At 43.9% G+C, this 20,441-nt stretch overlaps 1 protein-coding gene across 18 annotated transcripts in view; it reads left to right on the top strand.

The window, feature by feature from the left end:
* The window catches only part of TCF7L2 (transcription factor 7 like 2), a 195,020-nt gene that overhangs the window by 76,856 nt on the left and 97,723 nt on the right, over window positions 1–20,441 (top strand). The window lies entirely within an intron of this gene.

The following is a 20,441-nucleotide window of genomic DNA, read 5'->3' on the forward strand; positions in this document are numbered from 1 at the left end:
CTGGTGTTGGGTTAGTTTAGCCTTGTGGTCTCCAGTTAATGGGGCACTATCACCATGGTTTGGGGGAGACTGGAAGTGGTGCCAAAGCCGTTTAAAAAACACAACCCCCAGATCCTTTTCTGAAAAACTCATTTAGTGGAGGTGAGTTGCAGAAGAGGGAATTAGAAAATTCAACATGGAAGCGCTGGATTTCAGACTTTCCAGTCCCCTCCCACTCCCATTTATCTTAATTGTTGGAAAGTGACATTCTACATTAGCATCAGCAAATTTTATCTGGGCTGGTTGATTGTAAACAGAGTAGAAATGAATTTGGAAAGGCTTAAGTTAAACTTGATCTGTACATCCGTGGCTTTGAGAGCCCGTGGGTTTAACATATGAAACATTTGTTTTAGTAGTGAGGCTACAACATAAAGTGTGTGTCTACATATATTTTTAATGTACTTTTGGATTTTGTAGGCTCTGAAAGTGGAATTTATAAATTAACCTCTTGAGAAGATGGCTCAGCCTTATTAGAATATTCTCTTCCATCTGTTTATATCATGAGCTGGACATCCTACTTTTGAAATAATTAATGGAAGACACATTTTTATAACGAATCTATGACAGGTAGAATTATGCAAAGCATGAAATAATTCATGTATTGTTTATTTAAGTAACACAAAATGTTACCCATTAATATATTTTGCCTCGATGTTACTTGTAATTTCTAAAAATGGCAAAATGATTTTCTTAAGCAGAAAAATCTTAAGACGCATTGTGTCAGATTTCAGGCTAACTGCCACCTTACTTTGTAGCTTGCTATAATTGAGTATATATTATTTAATGAATTATGCCTCTGTTATATGAATATTAAATATATATGTATGTGTATATTATTACAAAGTGATTTATTTCCGTTAAACCACATCTTGAGTCATCATGTGTGAAAATGTTCTACAAATTCTTATGTTATAAATGAGGCACGTAGCAAGGTTGACATTTTTCCAGAAGCTTCCTCCTTCCTCCAGCCCCACAGTAACATGGATGCTCATAATTACACATGCTCCTGTAATGTCAAGATTTCAGGGCTGGAAGCGACCTTAGATCATCTCGGCCCAACCTGCTCTCAGAAAAGGAAACAGGCCCAGAGATGCCCTAAGTGAACTGCCCAATGTCACACGCTGAGTTAGTGGCCAGAGCGAGGACGGGACCCAGTTCTCGGCTCCTCTTCCGGGGCCTCATGGCATGTTCCTTCCTAAGGGAGTAGAAAGTAACTTTTCTGTGGCTGGTTCTGTTCTGCGAACTATAAATTGGGTCATCATCAGGGACAGCGTCATAGGTGGCAGGATGTTGTTGGTTTGGGGTTCTGATGCAGGTTTCTCTGAGAAACGTGAATGCCCTATAAAAACCATTTTAGCCATATACAAAGATTTTTAAAAAGTGCAAGAGTTACAGTGTCCTACAGGGTAAAACGAGGAAGCATGTCCTTTTCACTTTTCCTGCCTCCCTGCATTTCCCATTGTGTGTCTAGGCTTTGAAATTTATTTCTCTGCTTTTGGAAATGCTTGGCAGGGCCGCCACATTTTCTTTTTTTTTTTTTTAAGCTACAGAGAAAGGACGTTATCTTTAAAATCTCTTGGAGGCTTTTTTTCTCTTTGAGTGGAGAGAAGGTGCCATTCTTAGAAGTGGTTCAGAGTGGACACGGCCCCTTGTGGGTGCGGATGGAGGTTGCGGGCCCGCTCCGGTGACCATCGCCCAAGGGTGAGAGTGGGGCTTACCCACTCCAAGAGAGGTCCAGATAGCCCCCAGGACCAGTGGTCCCAGTGTAGACCCTAAGTACTTCTTTTCATGTTTAGAAATGAACAATCTGAGGAGATGGGAAGATGTTTTATCCAGATCCAGTGTAGATTTTAGCAAGGGGAGCGCAAGGGGACTTTGGTTCCTTCAACCTCTGCTGTCTAGGAGGTGTGTTTTCCACCACTTGGAGCGCTCGCCACACTTCAGATGGAGACCCCTGTCCCAAGGAGCCACAGCCAGCCGCCTCAACTTCCGTGCTTTCTGCTGTGCTCCTGGGGCCTGGGGAATGGCCACTGCGTAGAGGTTCTAGGCTGTGGAGGATGGTGGGCTCTGGGAGCGGGAAGAGGAGAAAAAGCCATCAGCTGGGCTAAAAGGAAGGCAAATTTGTGACATACTTAATGCTTTGACAACTGAATGGTGTCTTTGGTTGTATGGATTAGCCCCGTAATTGTGCATTTCGGCAGTCTTCACCTGATAGTAAAGGGTGAGGAGGGGGTGCTGGAGTGGGAGGGGTTGGCAGAGGGACATGGGCAGGTCGGTTGGAAGAAGGGCTGTGATGGTTGACCTCTGCACCCTCCAGTGGTCACATACAGTTTTGGGAACAGAGGAGTCCTACACCTTGGGACTATGAATGGATGATCCCCTTTTCACTGGACATAGGGCAATGCGCCAACTAAAGTCAGTTTGGCAGGCACAGCGCGTCTGTATTTATAAAGGGCGCATTCTGGATGAGGGCTGAGGTATCATCTGGGTCTGTGTATAGTTCAGCGTTGGCCCAAAGAGTCTGGGCTGTGTTCAGCTCCGCTGGTGGATGGCTAACTCTGCTCCAGATCCTGGGTTCTTCCTCTCGTTTTGTTTTTCATTCTCTTAAAGAAAACGTCGTCACATCGCAGTGTTTCATCAGACATGTTTCAAAATAATTGTCTAAGGATTGCTTCCTAATTTCTCTGAAATTTGGGTTTATTGTAATTTCTGGGCCAAGTTATTTCATAATTATTTCTAATGTTTTCTTTTGAAACTCGAGAAGTGTTCAGTGTTTGTCAGTAATCATTAGAGACTATCACTGTCACCGGTTGCTAAGAAAATAACTTTCTCTAGTACCCATTTGGGGCAGAAATTTTCACATGGGAATTTAAACTAAAGCTTTTTGTCAGAAGATTTTAACCTAGATTTTTTTTCATGTGGTACATGGGTTACCACGTTATAAAAAAGTAGACGTGTAGAATAAATATTTTTTTTTTTTAAATTTTATTTATTTGACAGAGAGAGACACAGTGAGAGAGGGAACACAAGCAGGAGGAGTGGGAGAGGGAGAAGCAGGCTTCTCGCGGAGCAAGGAGCCTGATGTGGGGCTCGATCCCAGGACCCTGGGATCATGACCTGAGCCGAAGGCAGACGCTCAACGACTGAGCCACCCAGGTGCCCCAAGAATAAATATTTTTGACAAGTAGAGTTCAATTGATCAAATAATATTTAAATTAAGAAGCAAGCCCCGCAACTTTTAGTTACTGTAACTGATACTGCATCTTGTTTATTATAATCCAGCAGTTCCCAATCTGTGTTCAGAAGAGAGAGGAAATTATTCCCCAAGATGCTGTCTTGAATTTTTTTTTTTTTGGCCAGCCAGAAAATAGGAATTTACGCAAGAGATCCATCTCTCCCTCCCTCTCCTTTGCTTTCCCTCTCCCCCTTCTTCCCTCCCCACACCCCTGAGAAATTCAGGTTCCAGGACCCTCTCCTCTTCCTGGCCTCCCCAGGCCCATTTTTGGATTCACACAACTAGCTCCTAATTCATTCTCTGTGGTGTTTTAAATTTTTATTTCTAATTCTTTGTGCGCACCTCCCTCCCCCCCCCCCCCCCGCCCCCCGCCCCATGACGGCCACGCAGTGGGGTTGTGCTAAGTGGTGGTACTTGAGTGTTGGCCCACTCGCCTCAGGCAGTCCATAAGCTGTGGGGTTAGGAGCCGCCCCCGCCGCACACCACCCCCGGTGTCTTTGCTATACAAAGACTTTCATTTAATTTCCTTTGTACCCAGCAAAAATAGATTCTGTACCAAAAATGGTGGTATTTTGGTATAGTATGTATCTTACAAGATGGCAAAAGGCTTCAAAAGTTCTTACCATTTTATCTTGGGGGCTTCCTTTTGAAGTCGATGTGGAATTTTACCTTGGGCTGAATTTCTAGTTGTTCCGGGTCTTGTGCGTTTTGTTGTGTAATGAGCATTGAGGTATGGGATGAGAAAGCAGTCTGCATCCCGAGGAGCAAAGCCTGCCAGACTGTGGGGGTGTACTTTTTGTTGTTGTTGTTATTGCTTAAATGCTGAAAGAGGGCAGAAAACTTATGAAATGCAGCGTGATGGGAAAGCTGCAGGCAGGGTCTCTGCTGGCCTGTGTTGAGCATTTTCAAGTAAGTTCAGAGGGCATGGTGAAACTTTTGCTTTTTGTGTCTGAAGAGTTTGGGGGAAGGGGCACCTATTCATCGTTAATAAGAAAAACTGCTTTGAGAGCATCCTATTGGTTTTTAAATACATGTGGATGTTTCGATGGATTATTTGGCGTGGCCTGTATTCTCCTCTGCTCGGCTGGGTGCTTGTGTGCTGGGAGGTTCTGTGCTAGGTGCTGAGGCCCAGCAAAATCATCGTAGCCCCCACCTGTGCCAGGTGCCCGGGGGAATAGAGGTCCTGTGACGGTGTGACAGGGATATGAGATTTCCACTGAGAAGTTGGTGAGGGTTCCAGGCTGGGACAACCCCCTGAGGAATTGGCATTTAAAATGAGATGTTCAGGGATCAATTAGAGTTAGCCAGATAAAGGGATGAGAGAAGGAACGGGTAGGAGATGGGAGAACATTACAGGCAGAAGGAAAACCATGTATGAAGTTCCTAAAAGGAAAAAGACCTTGGCTGTGGGAGAAGCAGAAAGTCATCTACGATGGCTGCAGGTCCTGAGGGATGAGGGAGAGTGGCCTGGGGTAGGATATGGTGAGAATTTGGTGTTTGATTCTAACCACCGGGGCAAGTCCATGAGTGGTTTGGCTTGTGTTAAACTGCTGGCTGTGGGGATTATGGTGAGGTGGACAGATTTGGGGGGATCATCAGCAGAATTTGCCAGTGGGTCACACGTTGGCATTGAGGGAGAAAGAAGAGTCAAAGGTAGGTGGGTGGGGATGCCACTCACTGAATGGAGCAGGTTTGGGGTGGGAGAGTTGTATTTTTATTTTTTTCATTTTTTTTTTATCCCAGCTTTATTAGGATGTGACTGACATATAACATTGTATTAGGATGTAACTGACATATAACATTGTATGAGTTTAAGGTGTACAGTGTGTTGATTTGAGACACTTCTATATTGGAACATTACCATCCTAGGGTTAGCTAATATCACATAATTACTATTTCTTTTTTGTTGTGAGAACATGAGAGATTGATTCTCTAGGCAATTCAAGTAGATAATGATAATTACCATACTGTACCTTAGATCCCCAGAACTTACTCATTTTGTAACTGGAAATTCGTACTCTCTAACCAATGTCTCCCCGTGTCCGCCACCTCCCAGCCCCTGGTAACCACCACTTTACTCTGTTTCTGTAAGTTCAGCTTTTTCTTAGATTCCACATGTAAGTGATAGCACCTAGTATTTGTCTTTGTCTGACTTATTTCACTTAGCATAACACCTTCAGGGCCCATCCATGTTGTCACAAATGGCAGGATTTCCTTCTTTCTTAAAGCCCAATAATATTCCATTGTGTATGTGTGTGTGTGTGTGTGTGTGTGTGTGTGTATGTGTGTGTGTGTATGCCACTTTAAAAAATCCGTTTAGGGGCGCCTGGGTGGCTCAGTTGGTTAAGCGACTGCCTTCGGCTCAGGTCATGATCCTGGAGTCCCTGGATCGAGTCCCGCATCGGGCTCCCTGCTCGGCGGGGAGCCTGCTTCTCCCTCTGACCCTCCCCCCTCTCATGTGCTCTCTCTCTCTCTCTCATTCTGTCTCAAATAAATAAATAAAATCTTTAAAAAAAATAAAAATAAAAATAAAAAATCCGTTTATCTGTTGATGGACACCTAGGTTGTTTCAGTGTCTTGGCTATTGTGAATAATGCTGCAATGAACATGGGAGTGTAAATATCTCTTTGAGGTCCTGCTTTCATTTCTTTTGGGTATCTACCCAGAAGCAGAATTGCTGGATCAAAGGGTGGTTCCATTTTTAATTTTTTGAGGAATCTCAGTACTGTTTTCCATAGTAGCCGTACCAAATTCCATCCCCACCAACAGTTCACAGGTTCGCCTTTTTTTCCACATTTTCACCAGCACTTGTCATCTCTTGTCTTTTGACAATAGCCTTTCTGACAGGTGTGAGGTGGTATCTCCTTGTGCATTTCCCTGATGATTAGTGATGTTGAACAGCTTTTCATGTACCTATTAGTATGTTTCATTTACCGTCTTTGGAAGAAGGTCTTCAGTTCAAGAGTTGCCTTTTTAGAGAGATCCAGCTCCTGGGTTTCATGACCCCCACAGCAGTATGAAATGGGAACAATCCGAACTTTTAATTAGTCCCTGAAAAGTAACGTCAACGATCTGTTAAATTTAAATTTATTTAGAATATATTTAGGGTAGGGTAGAGAAATCTCCCTTTCCTTCTCCCAAATTTAGGTAAGTAGCTTTTATTGGTCTTTCTCTTGACCTTGCATTTACCGCTGATCAATCATGGATTCCTTCCCTGATCCCCCAAATGTTTAGTCGTTGCTTACTATGTGGGAAAAAGTGTTCTAGACCCTGGGAGAGAGTGGAGTCGATGACAAAGGATTATAACAATCAGCCAGTAACACGTCCTACGTGCCAGGCATTGTTCTAGGTGCTTTGCTGATATTCTGTGGCCCCTATTTCACAGAGGAGGAAGTGGGGGTGGTTAAGTGTTTGCCCAGTTGTGGGAGTCAGGATGTGAGACAGGGCAGCCAGAACCTGCCATCCTCCCAGCCCCTGACCACAACGATGGTGGGGAAAGATGAACAAAGAGGCATAGTGTGGTATGCCCAGCGCTGCCTGGGGTGGGGGGCGGGGCACCAGGAGCCGGACGGGGCGGGCATGGCTCAAGGAGAATTCACTGGTGCCACTGGACAGTGGGACATGAGGTTGGCTAGGGTTTGGTTTCTGGGTGTCCTTGACATGGGCAGAGGTGGGTGCTGACACATGTGGGTGGGGAGGGCGTGCTGCCCCGGGGCAGGCAAGCTCTGGGTGATGTGAGGGTATGAACCAGTGCTGGTTTCCAAAAAGCTTTTCCCTGTGCACCATCTCCACTCCCTCCATTGTGTATATACTTTCCCCTTGGTTTGTCTTTTTCCCCTTTTATCTGTGACTCAGCCAGACTTTCTAGAATATTTGGCATGCGTTTCCTAGCAGCAGCTGAGTCAGAGCTTTCCCATTTCACAGACGGAAACTGCGGTAAGGGTGTATATTGTGTCTGAGGATCTGGAGCAAGCCTGTGAGCACTGCAAAAATACGGTTGTTTTTGTAAGGAGAGCTGTGAGTGTTATAATATTGAGGAGCAGGCCACCGGGTTATCTTTTTTTGGGGAAGAAGTGGTGGATCGGATCAGTCGTGCTCTGAGGAGAGAGTGGAGTAATTCAGCCCAGTCTCTAGTTAAAAGTCCAAGCTTCCTTCTCTCTTTCCAGAAAAGACTCTATGATGAGGAATTCTGAAGTTCTTGAGGTTTGAGTTGATGGTGTGGCTGCTGAGCACTGTGGAGATGGAAAATATTCTACCTGGGAGGATTGTGTAAGCTTGGTTGTATCCCCTTCAGATTAGAATCACGGAAAGTTTCACAACCTGCCATCACATGTCCTGTCACCCACTGCTGTCCCTTCTGTTGTTGGATCACTGTCCAGAAGGGGTCTGTTGGCCACAGTGTTCCTGAACACAGAGATGGGACATCCGTCTCCTGATGTAGACCATTTCCTTTGGGGTCACCATGGGCTCTTAGAGTTCTGACTTTCTGTTGTGCTGAAGGGTCTCTCCTTGAAATGCCCATTCTTGGAGGTGTGTTTCAACGTCCTGTTCCGCTCATGCTTCCGGTTACCGATCTTGGAAATTTGAAGGTGGCTATTGTACGTTCTTCCTTCATCACCAAGTCTTCTGTTCAAGATTATCCTCCATTGTAATTCACATCTTCAGTGACTGATCCTCAACTGTTTAAGGATGGGAATTGCAATCTTTCTATTAAAACAAAACAAAACAAAAACCTTACCCCTAAAGCCAGTGAAATTAATGCTTAGATGCCGCTTTCCTCATTCATAAAATTTGTGTTCATTATAGGCAGTTTGGAAACTGGCCCATTATCTTGCCACTCAGAGATTACATTATGAATAAATTGGCATATTTGGTATATTTACTCCTAAGACTTTTTCCTGAGTGCATTAATATTTATATTTGTTTTTAACATTCTTGAGCTTATAATAGTGCTCAATATTTGCAGCCTTGTATTTATTTAAAAGGAAACTGCTGTAATGAATAAGCACTTCCCCATATCATTAAAATTCTTAAGGATTTTAAATGATCACAGAGCAGCCCATTAATATGCTCGTATACCCATTTGCTTAATCAGTGCCACATTGTTGGGCCTTTAGAGTATCCTATGCCTTTTGTTTCTACTATTCTAAATAATCCTGTGATGAACATCTTTGCCCATAAATCTTTGTGCCATCCTCCCCCTCGCCCCGTTCCTTTATTATTTCATAGGACAGATTCTTAGGAAGACAGGTAAAAGAGAACAAAATCTTTAAAAATTTCTTGATATATAGCCACAAATATTTTCCTGAAAGGTCTCAATTTTTACAATTATCAGCATGTGTGAGAGTTAGATTTACCATGATCAGACTGATTTTAATGTCTCCGGGGAATTTAACAAAAGAAAAAGTTCAGGCTTTCCTGGAAGAATGTTACCTGTACACCACTGAGCTCCCGAAAAGAGACCCACCCAAAGGCATTCAGTTTGGCTTTCCCAAGACCTTTCACCTTCAAAACAGTCAAAAAAAAAAAAAAAAATTGCTTCTTAAATGGTTGGAGGCTTTAAAGTCAACTGACATTATCACGGTTTTATAGAATTATGTATATTCATTTTTGATAGCTCACACTGTAGGCTTTTATTTTTTATTTTATTTTATTATTATTTGTTTCAATTAACTACCCAAATAACAAATGGAGACCCGTCCATTATCTGTATAATTCTACCTCATTCTTTTTTAAACTGCTGCATGGTATTCTATATTATATGCATATCACTGGTTAATCAGTTTGCCAATTGATGAACAATTACATTTTTAGTTAAGTATTCTTTTTTTTTTTTAAGGTTTTATTTATGTATTTGAGAGAGAGAGAGAGAGAACACAAACGGGGAGAGGGAGAAGCAGACTCCCAGCTGAGCTGCGAACCCGACATGAGGCTCAATCCCGGGACCTGGAGATCATGACCTGAGCCAAAGGCAGACGCTTAACCATCTGAGCCACCCAGGCGCCCCCCACAGTATAACCTTTCAGATGCACCTTATTAGTCCCCTGAATCTACGAAGCACATTTAGGGCTATTTTAGAAGTCTTGGAGTATACTTTTTATAACCTCAAATAACTGTACAGTTCTTTTGTTTGTTTTTCTTTTGTTGTTGTTTTTTAAGTTTTAATATCTCTTTTTTTAATGGCATATTATCGGGCAGATAGTTAATGAAGTATTTGACGCTGTGTGTGAGCTCCATCAGGAGTACGACTGTGGGGCCACCTGGCTGGCCCAATCAGTAGAGCATGGGACTCTTGATCTCAGGGTTGTGAGTTTGAGCCCCCATGTTGGGTGTAGAGATTACTTAAAAATAAAATCTTTAAAAACAAAAACAACAAAACAAGGGAATATGCTTCTGGATTGTGTCTCTGGGAAAACACACCTACTTGTCAAAGATGTTATTTATTGCTGTGTTTAAGATCACAGTGAGCGTAAGGCTGGCAGCCTCCGGTCATCCTTGACCATTTCTCAATGCTGTGTCTTGTGCTTGGGGGAAAAGTCTTTGGCAGCTCTGGGCTCGCATTTTCTGACATTTGTCTCACTGAGTGTTAATAAGGTTACTGGAAAAGAGGTTTAGGGAAGCACTGGTTATGCACAGTCAGCGAGCTTCTTTAGGGCAGGATCTTGAGTCCTCTGGATGCTTGGACACTCGGGGCAGTTCCTAACGCTTGCCCGACCCCAGAATGCCTCTCGGCATCTTTACAGACAGGACTGGAGCAGACCCGGGAAAGTTGTTTTAGTTTCAGCACCTGCTCTGTTTACCAAGCGTGGGAGCCTGTTTTAAATCAACATGGATCTACTTAGAGTTCAACTCATGGTTTTAGCCTATGTTTATCTTTCCAGTAAATAAAACAAAAGTATTCACTTGGCACCCATCCTGTCCTGCTTGTCACTTCTTCCCTTGCTGATTAGCTCTATGTATGGGGCTTGTGCCTCCAACCAGATTGTAAGTTTCTTGAAGCCAAGGAGCCCCACGGTTTCTTTCTTTCCATGTGTTTTTTTTTTTTTTTTTCCGCCCCTCCTACTGTGGTGCTTCGTTAATTAAGCAGAAAACCAGTTTCTGGTGAGGGACACGAGTTGATTTCATCTGGAATGAGCGTGACTTCATTGTTATCTTAGTGTGTTCAGACTCATCCTGGTTAGCACGAGAGCTTGTCCACGTGTATACTTTCTACCTGATGTGGTAGCGTGTTTTGGAGAAGCATAATTTTGGGTTATGACTTTGTGCACGGCTTGCCAGTAACTTGATAATCCACCCTTATACATTCCAGCTTGCAGTGGGGCGTGTGAAATCGCCACAGTAGCATTTATGTGGAACATGGTTAACACAGAAGCTGCAGAAGGTCAGGCTTGTAGGGTTTCTCTCTCTTTCCAGTCTTGATTTAAACTGTTCTTTAGGAATCTTGACGTGGCGTGCCTGAACTTTTTAAGAGAGTGTCCAATTGGGAAATCCAGGGCTTGATTATTTATTATAGGAAATGGGTATTTTCAGCAATGATGTTGTAGGGTACGTGGAGTGATTTTGTGATTGGCTTGTTAGTGGCTTGCAGGCCCGATTTTCACCTCTTAATAAATTAATATAGAGGGAGAAAACACCTGGATTCCAGAATTGGCCCTTGGAGGATACTGGGAATAAGGGGGGGGGGGCGGATCCTAGAGGGGTTGGGCTGGGAAAGTTTATTGTTAGATTCGTTTTGCATAGAAGGATGTGAAAGTCCAGTGAGTTAGCTGAGTTGCCCAGGATTCCATGGGCAGGAATGGCCATATTCAGACAGTTAATCCAGGTTCTTGCTCCAGCCCCAAGCTGTCCCCTAAGTGCCAGATTCAACCTCCATTTGGAGGCCAAATAAACATGGGAAAATTAGCATGTCCAGAATCCAACTCTTTCTTTCCACCCTCGCCCCACCATCAAACCTGTTGTCTCTGTGTTCAACATTGCAATAAAGATGAACAACATCCACCAATTGTGTAGGCCCCAAACCTTGACTCCTCTTTTGCTTTCACACCCCACATTCTACCCATTGGTCTATCCTGTGGGCTCATAATCCATGTGCATACTGTATCAGCTTTGCCCTCAAAATATTGTGGAATCTGACCTCTTTTCACCACCTCCACCATTATCAACCACAGTGACCATTGTGGCTCACTTGGATGTTGCTGGAGTGTCTGCCCTGGCCTCCCCCCCCACTTCCTACCTTTGTGACATCCCCTCTTCTGTCCTTGGTCCCTGTGCTTCATTCCCGTACCTGAGGTGGCCTTTTAAATCCTTGGACAGATCATATCACATACCTTGACTGAGAATCTGGAGGATACGTTTTGTCTTTAGAAAGAGACCCAGAGCAGCTATGAGCAGGCACTTGGTCCTGTCACCCGACTGAAAGGTGGGACTTTGAGATTCAAGGGCTCAGAATGGAGAGTGTATAAAGCAACTGGGCCCAGGCACTGGGCATGCTTGGAGTATTGTGTTGGCTGGAGGAGAGAGGGCCAGGGGGCAATAGGTGGGCACATAGTCTGAGTGAGGCCCCCTTCATCAATCCTGTGCTAGTGCAGCAGGATGTGGCAGATGTCTGGGTCTCTCCCCCTGCATCCCCAACCCCAGGCAGGACCCAAATGCTTCCCAACTATACTACATCTGAGCCCTGCCCTTCTCCAAAAGCGTGCAGTCTGTCCAGCTGTATCTTGTCTGCATTTAGAAGCTTGTGAAGAACTCTGGGTGGTATGATGCAATCTGTTCCAGCCAGAGCCTGCTTAGTGGGTGGATCGAGGCACTGATTAAGTGCATCACTGAGGCTTGTTTAATAGGCTTGGATGAGATGGGGTCACCATGTATCCAAGTGCAGTGGGGCAAAAGCATCTTATTCTCCCTGCTCCAAGGGTGTGAGTTGCCTGTTGGCTGTTTGTCTCACAAGGACATGGTCTATGTAGCTCGGGTGCTGGGTTGAAGAAAGTAGCAAATGTTTACGAAGGCTAGAGAAGGAAGGAAGGCAGGCCGCATCACAGGCTTTGGGACTAGACCATTTCATGGCCTCCAGAGACCACGTAGGGTGGCGGGGCTGGTGCCCATTCTCAAGGCCTGTCTTTGGACCACACCTCCTAAAGTTAGGCCTGACTCAGGGACACATGTAAGATTCTGAGATGTGTTTTCCCAGTCCTTTCAGACTCAGAGAAGCCAACCTTGATGGGTGGAGATAGAACATATAAAATCTAAAAAAAGTATCACAGTAACAGAATGGGGACCGTAGCTTGGCAGAAGGGCTCCCAGGAGAACCTTTGGGATGATTCAGTTGAAACTCAGGAAAAAAATATTTTTTTGGAAAGAGTTAGCAGCCCTCTTCAGCCAAAGCCTATAAATGAAGGCATGTCAGAAACCCCGAATTGCAATGATCAAGGCAAGGCATTGTCAGAGATCAAATTGGTAAGTTTGACTGGTAAGAAACCATTTCCATTTTTAGAATCTAGCCAAGCATCTCTCTTCCATTCTTCCTCAAGCCCCTTCCCATTCCCACTTTTATGAAGCACTTGACTGATACACTCTTTATTATCCTTTCTTCTGAAACGATCCAGTTGTTTGCAGGTACTGAGAATAATGCCTGTGCACCGACTTTTTCCAGGGTAAGAAACCAAATGTTAAAAAATGGAGTAGGGTTCTGGACATTTCTGCACCATTGTTTGCTGCTAACAGCATCCTCCCCCAGCCCCTCAGCTGTAAGGGACTAACTTTCCCTACTCTCTTGATCCATGTAGACATGTGATGGGGCAGAAGGGGAAGCATGTTATTTAAGCAGATACTTAGGCTTCTTCACTAGGCAGAGAGGGTATAAATCTGTGACTCTGCAACTGCCTTCACACATATGCATGCACGCATGCTCACGTGCACACACACACACACACACCGAATGGAGGGTGCTCATTTGCAGAAGATTAAGATGGTCTGGAAAGAGTGTCTCAGTGATACCATTTAATTCTTTGTAGCCAGCTCTAGTCTTGGATTATCCAGTTAGGAAGCCAATTAGTCTGAGATGTTTTCTGTCACTTACAACCCAAGGAATTTTAACTAATACAGTTTTCAAAGCCTCAGGCTTATAATAAAAACATTGTTTCTTCTTTTGAGTTTTTAATTCTTTTGAATTAGAAGTGCTGGAGCATGAACTGATTGTTCTGCTACTGTGTAAAGAGGGACCAACATAAATGGGACCCACTTGCCTTCTTCAGGAATGGGTTGATTTGTACTAATCTTGAGAGTTGCTTTAAGAGGGAGACATAGTCTCCATGATTTTCTGCCACAAAGAATTTCTAGAGAGAGAGGCTTGTGTGGGGGGAAAAAAGCAGTTTCCATGGTTTGCTCTTGTGGTCACGGGGGAATTTTGAAAATGAACTTAAGGTATTTTCATAAAATTCCTGTTTTCATATTTTTAGTTTCTCAGAGATATACTCTGCCGAAAGCTTTTATTTCTTCTGTTCCTGGGGACAATTAAGGAATAAGCAGTTAATTAATAGTATTAAGCACTGCTCTTTTTGTTGAAAAATGTGATAATAACCCACATAAATAAGGAGGTGCCGCTGTAACCTCAGTGATCTCCTCTACTTATTAACACTTACTTATATTATTTTGGAAGCACTACTTTCTTATCAGGATAATTGGTGGCAAGCTGAGCATACAGGTGTTTATTTCTGTGTGATTTATTGATTATTACCGCTTTACTATTTGGTGAAGGGTCTACCCATTTTCCTTAAAATACCTGTAAGCTGTGAAAAGATCCCGTAACTCCCAAAGTCTAAAACTATTGTTCCAAAGACTCTGAGCAGAGCGTGGTGTTTGCACCTAGACTGTAGGCTGGGTGGGGTCTGCTCGGAGCATTGTGTGGAGCGAAATTCTGACGCCTTCTATGTCAGGGCTCCAGGAAAAACAATGCATTAATGGATTAATATCTGTCAAGGGTGAAGAAGGACAGATGATAGCGGTTTCACAGCTGTCATTTCTGCTTTAGGCAGTCACCTTTTTGGGGGGGAAAGTGTCAGAAATCAAGCCCTCTATTGGATCTATCAGAGCCCAGGGAAGTGTCCATTAAGATGTCACAGTGAAGGAAATTCTTGTGACTCACCACTTAAAAACCAGTTCTAAAAGAAGTGGGAAGTGGGAAAGAGGAGCATTTTTCATCAGAACCAGGAATGAGAATGTGTCCAAGCAAATGAAGCTCGGCTTATTAGGAGCTGGTGTGGCTTACCTGTTTTGATTGGTGCCACCAAGTTCTTCCCATGGCTAGGATGCCTCCTTGCTGTCCCTGATTGATAGGTCTTGCAGGACATGCCAAGGACCAAGCGTGACACACAGATTCAGCCCGTGTTTTGTGCATCACCTCTGTGAAAGTTTGCAGGGTACATAGTGCTGTTTTTGACAGTTACTAAAAGAAGGACTCCACATTGCTCACTTCCTCCGACCTTAAAATTATAAGTTTCCCGGTAAGAAGTCAAGATGTATCTAAAGAGGGTGATCACTTTAATGCTATCTCAACTTTTTAATTCGGAAGGGTAGGCTTTTTGTTTGTTTGTTTGTTGTTTGGTGCATACCTGTGATGACTCTTGGCCTGAGTTATTATCCACACTTGGAGTCCAGGGCTGATGTGAGATACAAGCACAGCTCTTAAGCCAACAGTCTTTCACGGTTAAGTTTCAGAACATGATGTGAAAAGTATACCCACTGAGAGGCAGTAAGGACCTAGGGTGAGTTAGTGCGCGTTTGGACATCTGTGTGGAATAAATGAGTGGGCAGAGGGCGGGCCGCTGGCGTGGGGAAAATGGGCTGGGGTTCCAGAGGTGGCCAGCACTGCATACAGAGGCCAGCAGGGTTGGGTTTGGCCAACTATTCTGGTGTCTGGATGCCTGTGTGAATTTCCTCCAAAGGCTTTGAGCTGGCAGCATGGAACCTGCTGGTTATGGAGCCCAGGGTAGGGATTGTCGGGATCCTGCTAGGCACAGGGGTGTGATACCAGAGGCCAGAACTGAAGCCAAGGCAAGGGGTCAGGGGACCTTTTTGTCATGCACTGTCCTAGAGCCTCAGTTCCACCAGGAGTGCAGATTATAGAGCTGAGCCTTGTTCACTGTCATGCTAGCTCTTCTGTTTCTGATTTTTCTTTTACTCTCAAGACTTAGTCCTGGACTCAACATGTTGCAAAGGAACTTAGTAATTTTCTTGGTGCAGAGCCTTCATCGTGACATTTAAGAAGTGGATTCACTGAGGAATGGAGAGATGTACTCAAGATCATGGTAATACTGGAGGTTTGCTGAGCACTTACTAGTTACTCTTGTACTAATTTGCTTCTTCTGCATAATTTACATGATAGTCCCCTTTAACCCTCCCAGCGCCTTATGAGTTAGCTGTTGTTACTTTCCCATTTTACAGATGAAGAAGCTGAAATGTAGCGGGGGGATGGCATGCCCAAGGTGACGTGGGGTGAAGCTGGAACTCGAATGCGGGGAGCCTGGCCCCGGCACTGGGGCTCTCACTGATAGGTGTTCTCTTGCTTCCCCGGAGAGCAAGCACGCAGCCAGGGAGGGGCAGGTTTCCGGCCACAGACCGGGCTGGAGGCCGGTGCCCATCAGGCTGCCGCACCAGGAAACTCCAGGCCTGTCGTGCCTTTGTGACGCTGTTAGTTCCTGTTGAGGAAATGAGGCTTTGTGGATTCCTAGGAGGAAAACGTATGAACTCTTGGCAGAAGAAAGGAACCAGCAAAAGGAGATTTGTATCAAGACGAGCCTTCCATTCGGCTCAAATTATACCTCCCTTCACACAATGTGGGTGTGTGCCTGCCAACTTGAGGGCAAATTACAAATCTTTCTGGTAAGTTACATTGGGTGGAAGGCTTTTGTGGGTACTTTTCTCAGATCACGACCATCTGGGGCCAGGCATATACGCTCTCTCATTTATCTTGTATAAATTTGGATTTTTACATAGTGGAGTTTTCTAAGATGGTTGGCTCTTCTAAAACAAAATGTAGTGAAAGCGACGAAGGATAATAGAACAAACACACTCATTACCTGCTACCTAAAATAACAATTATTAATCTAATCCTTTGTGAACAAAGAAAAAGAACAAAAGAACAAAACCAAACCTAGGTTTCCCTCCCTGGGGAGGGGATCCATGATCTCCCCTCCTGAGATATGACTACTGTTATCATTTGGTGTCTCCCTAGTCCAGGCTTGCGTACCTATATATCTATGTCTATATCTACAATGTATTATAATTAATGTTAGTAACTTTTAAGTTTTAGGTGAGTGGTTTCATGTTTCATAATATTTTACAGCTTGTCTCTCTTATTCAACATTGCATTTGAATTTCACCCATTTTAACTGTTATGTACTATTTCATTGTATGGGTGTACCAGTTTCCCCATTTCTGTACTGAGTTATTTGGGTTCCTTACAGTTTTTTAAGATTATAAAATCTTAGGGGTGCCTGGGTGGCTTGGTCGTTAAGCGTCTGCCTTCGGCTCAGGTCATGATCCCAGGGTCCTGGGATCGAGCCCCGCATCAGGCTCCCTGCTCAGCAGGAAGCCTGCTTCTCCCTCTCCCACTCCCCCTGCTTGTGTCCCCTCTCTCGCTGTGTCTCTCTCTGTCAAATAAATAAATAAAATATTTTTTAAAAATGATTTAAGAAAAATGGTTACAAAATCTTAAAGAAGTTATTGCTGCAGTAATGATCCTTGGGGTAGGCATATGTAGCCACATGTAAAGCATTTCTTTGGGGTTTGTACCATATAGAAGAATTGGTAGGACATAGATGGCTGGTTTTCAACCATAGTTCACAAGGTATGTCAAGCTCTCCAGAACGATTGGATGAATTAGTACACACATCACCAGTGTATAAACACTTTCTCTCCCCACATTTTCAACACTTTGTCAGACTTTAAATTTCTGCCAATCTGATAAGTGTGTGGTGACATTGTATCATGTTTTAATTTGCATTTCCTTGACTCCTGAAGTTGACACTCTTGTTGTCATTTGTTTATTATCTCCTCTGTGGCTTGCCTGGTTTAATCCTCTGCACATTTTAAAGAATCAGAGAGTTTTTCCTTATTGATTTATAGAAGTCTTTATATAAGTCGGAGAATTGGTTAAGTATTGGAGCTACTTTCTCCCAGTCTGTGATGTTTTAAAACCCTGCTTAGATGGGTTTTTAAATATAAAGAATGAAGTTTTGATTTTTTTTAATGCACTCAAATTTATTAATCTTATCCTCCATGCATTCATTTTGTACTTACTTTAAGAAATTGTGCAGAACTGTGATTTTGATTAGGTGTCTGCTCTCTGATAGCCACATCTAAAAACATTACTTTTCTATGGTAGAAATCTAAATCAGAGGATTTTTTTTTTTTAACCAAAATTTAAATATTAAAACAACTCACTTGGAGCAAGATGCAGAAACTGTGGACCAGACTCCTATCTGGAAAACATGGAAGTAGAGGGGCAGTAAATAACTCTTGGTCACATATAGATGAGGTACTGGGTGCGGGCTCTGGACAGAAGCTTTCTATAATTCATCTCATCAATCTTCCAACAGCCTCTCTTGAAGTAGGCAGTTTTATCCCCATTTTAAAGATAAGAAAACCAGAGCTTAAAGAAGTTAAATTTACGAGGCAAGTGGCAGTGCCAAGACTCAGATCCAGATCTTTCTGACCACAAAGCTTGTGTGCTTCATGCTGTACCCCATTTCCTTCTTGGAAGTTACTGGAAATTTGTTTGAGTTCCAACATCTTTATATGGTATTTTCAATTTGAATCTAATTGGGAAGAAAGAGAGGGTGAGGGTGGAGGGTAGAAAGAAAAAGGGGAAGGACTTGAGATTGAATAATAGAAACGAAAAAACCCATCACCAGGAGGGTGGTTCAAAAGGAATCGTTCCATGTTTCATATGGCTAAAACGTTAAAAGCCCAAATAATTGCATCATGCAGGTCTGATGCTGAGTAATCACCCTCCTCTGTATTATGGGAGGGTGGTGGTGGCAAGACGTCTGGGAAGCTGTTTTTGCCTAAGGAATTACATTCCAGGGGACTCCGAGGATTTAGGTAACCACAAAAGCCATTTATTTCGAGTACACTGAGATTTCTACCACTTTGATCCCTAATCCATAGCATAATTAATAAATGAAATGTGCTGTAGTACGGGGTTTTTACAAAGTGTACTTTTAAAATGGCTTTTGGTCTGACATGATTCATTTACCACTTGGAAAAGCATCGTCACTTCAGATGGGCAGGCGGGGGGAGGATGCCTGGTGGGTAGTTAAGGGCTTTTCTCAGGACATGGTCCCTATATTGGGCCTCTGCCGAGCAGGCCCTTCCGAACATCTCCCCAACTCGACCTCCTGGAAGTGAGAGGAAATCGGGGGGTCAGGACTGAACGGTATCTGATGTAAGTCAGTCTGAAGACCACAGACCTCACAACCAATGAAGATTTTTTGTCTTTGCCCCTTTGTGTCCATTGAAGAAGCTTGCTGTGAGTAGGTGATTATTGATCACTCAAACTGAAAGGCCAGATGTCTGCCTGGAGCCACCCATCTTCCCCCTTTATTTCTCTCCCTCCCACCCTCCCAACAAGTATTTAGTTGGTTACCCATGAGGAGACAGGCTGAGAATATATCATTGGGCAAGAAAATATTCTTCTCATGAAGCTTCTGTTCTACCATTGCGGGGAAGGGGGGGCGGGCAGGGAAGAGAGATGTAGAGACCCAAAAACCAGTAAACAAATAATATGGAGAAAAAAAAGAATAAAAAAATAAATAAAAATAATTTAAAAATTATATTTTGACCACTTTTATTTGTCAGATTCTACATGTATTACTTCAATCTGTAGAGCCATTTGGAGAGTAGATATTATTGTTTATTATTATTATTATTATTATTCCATTTTACAGATGAAGAAACTGAAGCCCAGAAAGAAAGGAAATGGCTTCTCTCTTCTTAGCTAGAAGGTCAGACCTTTGCAGTATTTGTTTGGCCAGTGGCCAGGATCTTACTCTGTGTGTTCCCCTTCCAGCTGAAAATGAGCAAGGTCATTTCTGAGAGCGGTAGGAGCTATGGTGACTATAAAGCAGGACAGCAGGACAGAGAAGGACCATGGGCTGGGGGCTGTTTTAGGTGGGGTGGCAAGGGGAGGGCTCCTCCAGAAGACCGGGTCCAAGCTGAGAGTTGAACGGCGGGCGGTGCCAGGGTCACGAGTCTCACCTAGCAGGGCAAATGGAAGCTTCTGGCAGGAAGGAGTTAATGCTTTGCCTATGCCCTAAGCTGGTTCATTAGGACCTTAAAAGGGGGAAGAACGTGGTGGCTGTAAATGTTACAATCTTACCTTTGGCCCTTAGGGATTCTGTCTTTCAACCTTGGTTCAGTAATAACTTGTGACTGCCCAACAGGGCTTCCTTTTAGGAAACGAAAGAGAATGGCTTGTTACATTCAAATATGCCATAAAAGTATCACCATTTATTTCAGTGTCTGATGACCTGAGCTTGGGGAGGCTGCGAGGCTTTGAAAGGGTCTGAAGAGGCCCTTTAGAGCAGAGATGAAAAGGGGGTGGGGGATCCTCAATTCTAAACAAAGAGTCGCAATGGGAAGATAGCCAAACGCTGTTTTTGGAGAGGGTGAGAGGGAAAGAAAGGTAGAGGTGGGTAGTTAGAAAATGTGGTTTTACGCACCGAGTTTGGGTAGGGGTCCCTGAGAATCGAGGACAATGTGGACTTCTTGGTGGTGCTCCGGGACAGCCCCAGCCCCAGCCTTTTGCTTGCTGGTGGGCTTGTGAAAAGAGGGGCTATGTCTCTAACTGGAGCAATCAAGGGGGACGAAGGGAGGCTGGATCCATGTGGCTTTCAAGTTCTCGAGTATCCTGTTTCTTGTTAAAGTTCCAGGTTTTGGGGCTGGGAGCGCGCGTGTGCATGCGTAGCACCTTAATGTGGAGAGATGGGCTTGAGCCAGTGGGAAAGAGGGAGACCCCCAAGCACCGACTGACGGGATTTGATACGAAGCAGCAGGAGAGCTTGCTGCCTTACTCCGTGGTAAATCTTGCACAATGCCATATGCAGTTGAATTCCGAAGCTGCCGCATAGGGTGTGCTTCGGTTCATGCTCACTGCTGTATGTGCATTTCA

Source organism: Phoca vitulina, unplaced genomic scaffold, assembly GCF_004348235.1.
Source record: "Phoca vitulina isolate PV1807 unplaced genomic scaffold, GSC_HSeal_1.0 scaffold28, whole genome shotgun sequence".
NCBI classification, from domain to species: domain Eukaryota; kingdom Metazoa; phylum Chordata; class Mammalia; order Carnivora; family Phocidae; genus Phoca; species Phoca vitulina.